The sequence below is a fragment of the Trichosurus vulpecula genome, chromosome 6 (assembly GCF_011100635.1).
Source record: "Trichosurus vulpecula isolate mTriVul1 chromosome 6, mTriVul1.pri, whole genome shotgun sequence".
Classification (NCBI taxonomy): Eukaryota; Metazoa; Chordata; class Mammalia; order Diprotodontia; family Phalangeridae; genus Trichosurus; species Trichosurus vulpecula.
Window position 1 is genome coordinate 7,364,384 of NC_050578.1, and position 6,187 is coordinate 7,370,570.

The following is a 6,187-nucleotide window of genomic DNA, read 5'->3' on the forward strand; positions in this document are numbered from 1 at the left end:
AGTTTCCCTAAAACGGGGATAGAAGCTTTCACCTTTTGAAGAGCGCAGTTGCTGTGAGGAAGGCATCTGTAAAACAGCAAGCAATATGAATGTGAATTATTTGTTTGTCACTTTTAACAAGTCATCATCTGCTGTGTCAGTAATACAAACCAAAAGGTATAAGAAGATGCACCAGGCTTAAAATAAATGCCCAGAAGTAGAGAGGCCAGTACAAAGAATGCTGGACTTGCAGTCCAGAGAGATAGGGGTTCAAATCCTGTCTCTGACGCTTAACTTTAATGTTAACTAAATCACAAATATATATGAATATTATATATACATGTATGGTATTGCATTGTGTCATGTATATTATATGTACTTATGTGTGTATATGTGATGCATAATATACAATGCATATTATATGTATGTTGTAATAGTCATATATATTTGTAACAGTTAAAGTTATTGAGTGTCAGAGAAAGAATTTGGACCTCTATTTCTGCTGATCACATTACATATACATTTTTTGTTGTAGGTGGTTCAGTGGCTAGAGCTCTGGGCCTGGAGTCAGAAAGATTAAAGTTTAAATTTGACTTTCATAATTGTTTTAATTGTAAGTGAAGCTTTTGATGCTGACCTGAAGGGAGAATATTTTATAATCGGACTATAATTATCATTACATATTTGTTGAGAATCCATTTGATACCATGCACTGTGATGAGCACTAAGATTAAAAAGAATATAGCTTTATAACAGAAGTCCTATCCTGTACATCCTCATGGCTTAGAGGTGGCCCTGGTTATTTTTTTTTTTAACTTTTGAAACCTTCTAAACTTAAGCACCAAATAAAATGGGCATTTCTATATACAAAGTGGAGTAGAAAAAGATTGCAAGTGAAACCAAATCTCTATTATACACAGCTTGTTTTTCCTTTTAAGTATATAATAAATTCAACGTGTTAACTTCCGAAGCTGCCCCACTTTATTGTTTTCTTCTAACCTGCTGTCATTGATCCTCTTCAAGAACAAAGGACAAACAAAAACAACGTAGCCTGTTGTCTTCTGTACATTTTAAAAAATTGCATCAGTGACCTTCTTCCCTTTTTTCCTCCCAAAATTAAAAAAAAAACCCTTGTAACAAATAAGCATAGTTAAGCAAAATAAATTCTGACACTGGCAATATCTTAAAAATATATGTCTCATTTTGCATCTTGAAACATTACCTCCCTGCCAAGAAGTGGGTAACTCACTTCACATCAGTCCTCTAGATTGGGGTCAGTAAACCAAGGCCAGTGGTCCAAATATGGCCCACCACACATTTTTGTATGGCTCATGAGCTAAGAACAGTTTTTTCATTTTTAAAAAAATGTAACTGACCTCTGCTCTAGAATCATTTGGCCCCAATTCTTAAAGGTTATGCCAAGTAATTAAAATCCAAAGCTTTGAGTAAGATCCTTGAGGAAGACTGTATCTAAAAGACTGTCCACCAGCTAACACGTATTTTCCTCCCCATGATGATCCATAAAACATGAAAATATAAAATGGCCCTCACTACTGTACAGCCTTTTCCTGTCTCCTCAGAGCCAGTGGCTTAGAGAGGGAGCAGAGAGTGGCTACAAATTTCCCAGCTTTTATACCGTTTATTAATATTAATATAACTGAGTATTCTTTGTGTGCAATAGCTAACAATGCACAAGGCAATACACCACTGCAGGAACTGAGCCATAGTGATGCTGCCATTCTTGGTATAAATAGAACAAAAATGCCGGAAGACAAAAAAGAATGGAAGGGTGGCTCACAGGTTCTTAGTCAAGTAGTTGGTTTCCTTATGCACCCAAACGGAACAAGGAGTATTTTGTGGGACCTTATAGGGTACATTATCAGTATAAGCAGCCTTCAACGAAGGGGATGGTATTAGCTGACGTTTGTGTAACACTAAGGTTTACAAAATGCTATACATACGTTATTTTATTTGATCTTCACCTAATGAGGAGGTAGGTAGCAAAGGTATGACTGCCCTGTTTTATAGATGAGGAAACTGAGTCCCAGAGAAGTTAAGTGACATTTCAATGATCACCCAGCAGAGGTGAAATTCAAACCTAACTCTCTTCTGACACCACCCCCCCCAGCATCCACAGGTTGAAATTCTACAAAAATTTCACAAGATCCTCCTATAACACTTATCTTGTTACTCAATGCTTTCAATGTCAAGTTGCACACAAGAGAAGTGAGCAAAAAGTATTTTTGGTTGGGTATCAAGATATTAAAAAGCTAACAACTTGTAGACTACTCTGAAGTCTCTTACCTATGTAACATAAATATGTATTAACTTTAAGAATAGAGTTGGTGCTGGATGTGGAGAGCATCAACCAACATCACCAAAATGAATGACATTGATTTTATTTGAACAGAAGAGAAATTACTGGTTAAAAACATAGCATAGTCGTTTCAAAATCAATTTGTGCACTTTAAGTAGAGGCCAAATTGCTGAAGAAGGATGAGGAATCATTGCATGTAATTATAGGAGCTCCAACTTGAATTATATGTGAGTTGTTAACACTGAAAAATGGAAGATTGATAAAAACCAAAACATCGGCTCTATTTACAACTCATAGAAGTTTTACATATGCAAAGGACACCACAACATGGAGGCTAAAAAATCCCAGAAATTGTTAGCCAGTAAATACTTATTCTACTTGCTATAGAAGTTAAGGACAACCTGATTTTAGAATACAGCCTCATGTGTAAAACATTATTACAGAGGAGGATGACAAAAGATTGTGAGCAACATTGCCTCACAAAACACTGAAAAGTAGTGGGTGGTAACTGAGTCTTCAGAAGATTTGACCTGAGATCCAGCTGAGCCTGATCATCCCAAGAAATTTTTTCATAGTTCTCCATATTTCTGTGTTTATATGAATTATTATAATTTTATCTAAATCTATCAAATGATCTGTTGGTATTGAGTAAAATTCGTTCAGTGAAAGAAGTATTAATACGTTCAGGGTTAATACCATTTTGATTATTAATATTATATTAACACCATTTGGGGTTTTTTTTGCTTTGATACATGTTCAAAATCATGTTGAAGCTGTATTTCTGTAGATCTGTGTATCTTGATAACTCGTTGCCTAGATATTTGATCTATATTGTTGCATTAATGTTTCCATTTTTCTTGCTGGTGGCATGTGTATGCATATACACATACATAATATATAGATACACTTATACACATATATACACATAAATGTATACATCCACACTTGTTTTTGTACATATAAATTTTTATATATGTATGCACAGAAAGAATAGTTCTTATAACAAATATGCATAGTAAAGCAAACAAATTCTGTTATTGGCCATGTCCAAAAAGCTACGCCTCCTTCTGTACCTTGAATCCTTCGCCTCAGGAGGCTGGTAGCATTCTTCATTATTAGTACTCTAGAGCCAAGGTATCAAACACACAGCCCCAAGGGCAGGCCAAACCAAATTAAAGTGTAATTGGGAAATATTTAACAAAATAAATAAACTCTTACCTATCCATACCTCTGAAAGTTATTTTCTTCCTTGCTCCTATAATTTGTTTATATTAAGACATTTTCTATCTGTTATGTCCATTTGGAGCTAATCTAGGTAAACATGAGATGGTCAACGCCTTCAGTTTATAACTGGGGAAAATGAGGCTCAGGGGAGTTATGTGACTTGCCCAAAGTAACTCAAGGAGGTGGAATTTGAACCCAGGTTCTCTGGACTATAAAATGCTGCATGGAGGATGTCTTATAAAGAGTCTAAATGGGAGGAATTTTCTATCAATGATAACACTTTAGCCTTAAATACTTTTATTTATCATGTTAAAGTTTAGAAAATACGTTAAACAAAGACCAATCTAGATAGTAAAAGCATTATTATCCCCATTTTAGAGATGATAAAACTGAGGTTTAGATGATCTTTTTTTTCTTCTTCTTTTTTGGTTTTGTTTCTTATCCCTCATGATTCATTCCATTGGTCATAATTCTTCTTTACAACTTGACTATAGTGTAAATAAGTTGAACGCGAAGGTTTATATAGAATCTATATTCTATATGCATGACTTCTTGGGGGGGTGGGAGGGGAGGGAAGAGAAGAAAATTTGAAACTCAAGGACATGTAGAAATAAGTGTTGTAAACTAAAAATAAAAAATCTAATTTAAAGGAGAAAAAAAAAAAAGAAAACTGTTTCATAATTATGTTCATATAGGCCCTGGGTTTGTCTTGGCAGGTAGACTCCCAAATATTTTATAGTGTCTGAAGTAACTTTGAATGGAATTTCTTCTATATCTTGCTGTTGGGCTCTGTTAGTAATGTATAGGAAAGCCGAGGATTGGGGGAGCGGAGCCAAGATGGCAGCTGGAAAGCAGGGACCCGTGTGAGCTCCCTGCCGAGTCCATCCAAAAACCTATAAAAAATGGCTATGAACCAATTCTAGAAATGCAGAACCCACAAAACAGCAGAGGGAAGCGGGGCTCCAGCACAAGACAGCCTGGATGGTCTCTGGGTGAGGTCTATCCCACATGGATCTGGGAGCTGGGAGCTGGGAACAGAGTGGAGCAGAGCCCAGCCTGAGCGGCGTGGACCAACCAGACCAGGAGCCGGGCGGAGGGGGCCCTAGTGCCCTGAATCAGTGAGCTGCGGCAGTTACCAGACTTCTCAACCCACAAACACCAAAGACAGCGGAGAAGGTTAGTGGGAAAAGCTGCGGGAGTGGAAGGAGTTCACTGTTCGGGTTCCAGCCCCAGGGGCAGCGGAGGTGAGGCAGCTACAGCTGCTGCTGCTTCTGGCCCCAGGCCCACCTGGTGGGAGGAATTAAGTGGCGGATCAGAGCAGGAGTGCACGGCCTGCTGAAGATCTAAGTCTAGTCCGGGTTGGGGGTTCTTGGGGAAGGAGGAGTGCTGGTGTCACAGAGCTGGCACCTCCCCCCCAAACGTGGAACATAGAACTCTTTAGTCTACAAGCAGTCATACCTCACTGAAAAACTCAAGGGTCAAGTTAGTTGGTTGGGAATGTGGCCAGGCAGCGAAAACACGCCCAGATTCAGTCTCAGACTTTGCATTCTTTCTTTGGTGACAAAGAAGACGAAAACATACAGACAGAAGTTAACAAAGTCAAAGAGCCTACAACAGAAACCTCCAAGAAAAACATGAACTGGTCCCAGGCCATGGAAGAGCTCAAAAAGGATTTGGAAAAGCAAGTTAGAGAAGTAGAGGAAAAATTGGGAAGAGAAATGAGAAGGATGCAAGAAAACCATGAAAAACAAGTCAATGACTTGCTAAAGGAGACCCAAAAAAATACGGAAAAATATACTGAAGAAAACAACACCTTAAAAAATAGACTAACTCAAATGGCAAAAGAGCTCCACAAAGCCAATGAGGAGAAAAATGCCTTGAAAGGTAGAATTACCCAAATGGAAAAGGGGGTCCAAAAGACCACTGAAGAAAATACTACTTTAAAAATTAGATTGGAGCAAGTGGAAGCTAGTGACTTTATGAGAAATCAAGATATTATAAAACAGAACCAAAGGAATGAAAAACTGGAAGACAATGTGAAATATCTCATTGGAAAAACCACTGACCTGGAAAATAGATCCAGGAGAGATAATTTAAAAATTATTGGACTACCTGAAAGCCATGATCAAAAAAAGAGCCTAGATACCATCTTTCAGGAAATTATCAAGGAGAACTGCCCTGATATTCTAGAGCCACAGGGCAAAACAGAAATTGAAAGAATCCATAGATCGCCTCCTCAAATAGATCCCAAAAAGAAATCCCCCAGGAATATTGTTGCCAAACTCCAGAGCTCCCAGATCAAGGAGAAAATACTGCAAGCAGCCAGAAAGAAACAATTTGAGTATTGTGGAAACCCAATCAGAATAACCCAAGATCTGGCAGCTTCTACATTAAGAGATCGAAGGGCTTGGAATACAATATTCCGGAGGTCAGTGGAGCTAGGATTAAAACCTAGAATCACCTACCCAGCAAAATTGAGTATCATGTTCCAAGGCAAAATATGGATTTGCAATAAAATAGAGGACTTTCAAGCTTTCTCAGTGAAAAGACCAGAACTGAATAGAAAATTTGACTTTCAAACACAAGAATCAAGAGAAGCATGAAAAGGTAATAAAGAAACAGAAATTGCAAGGGACTTACTAAAGTTGAACCGTTTTGTTTACATTC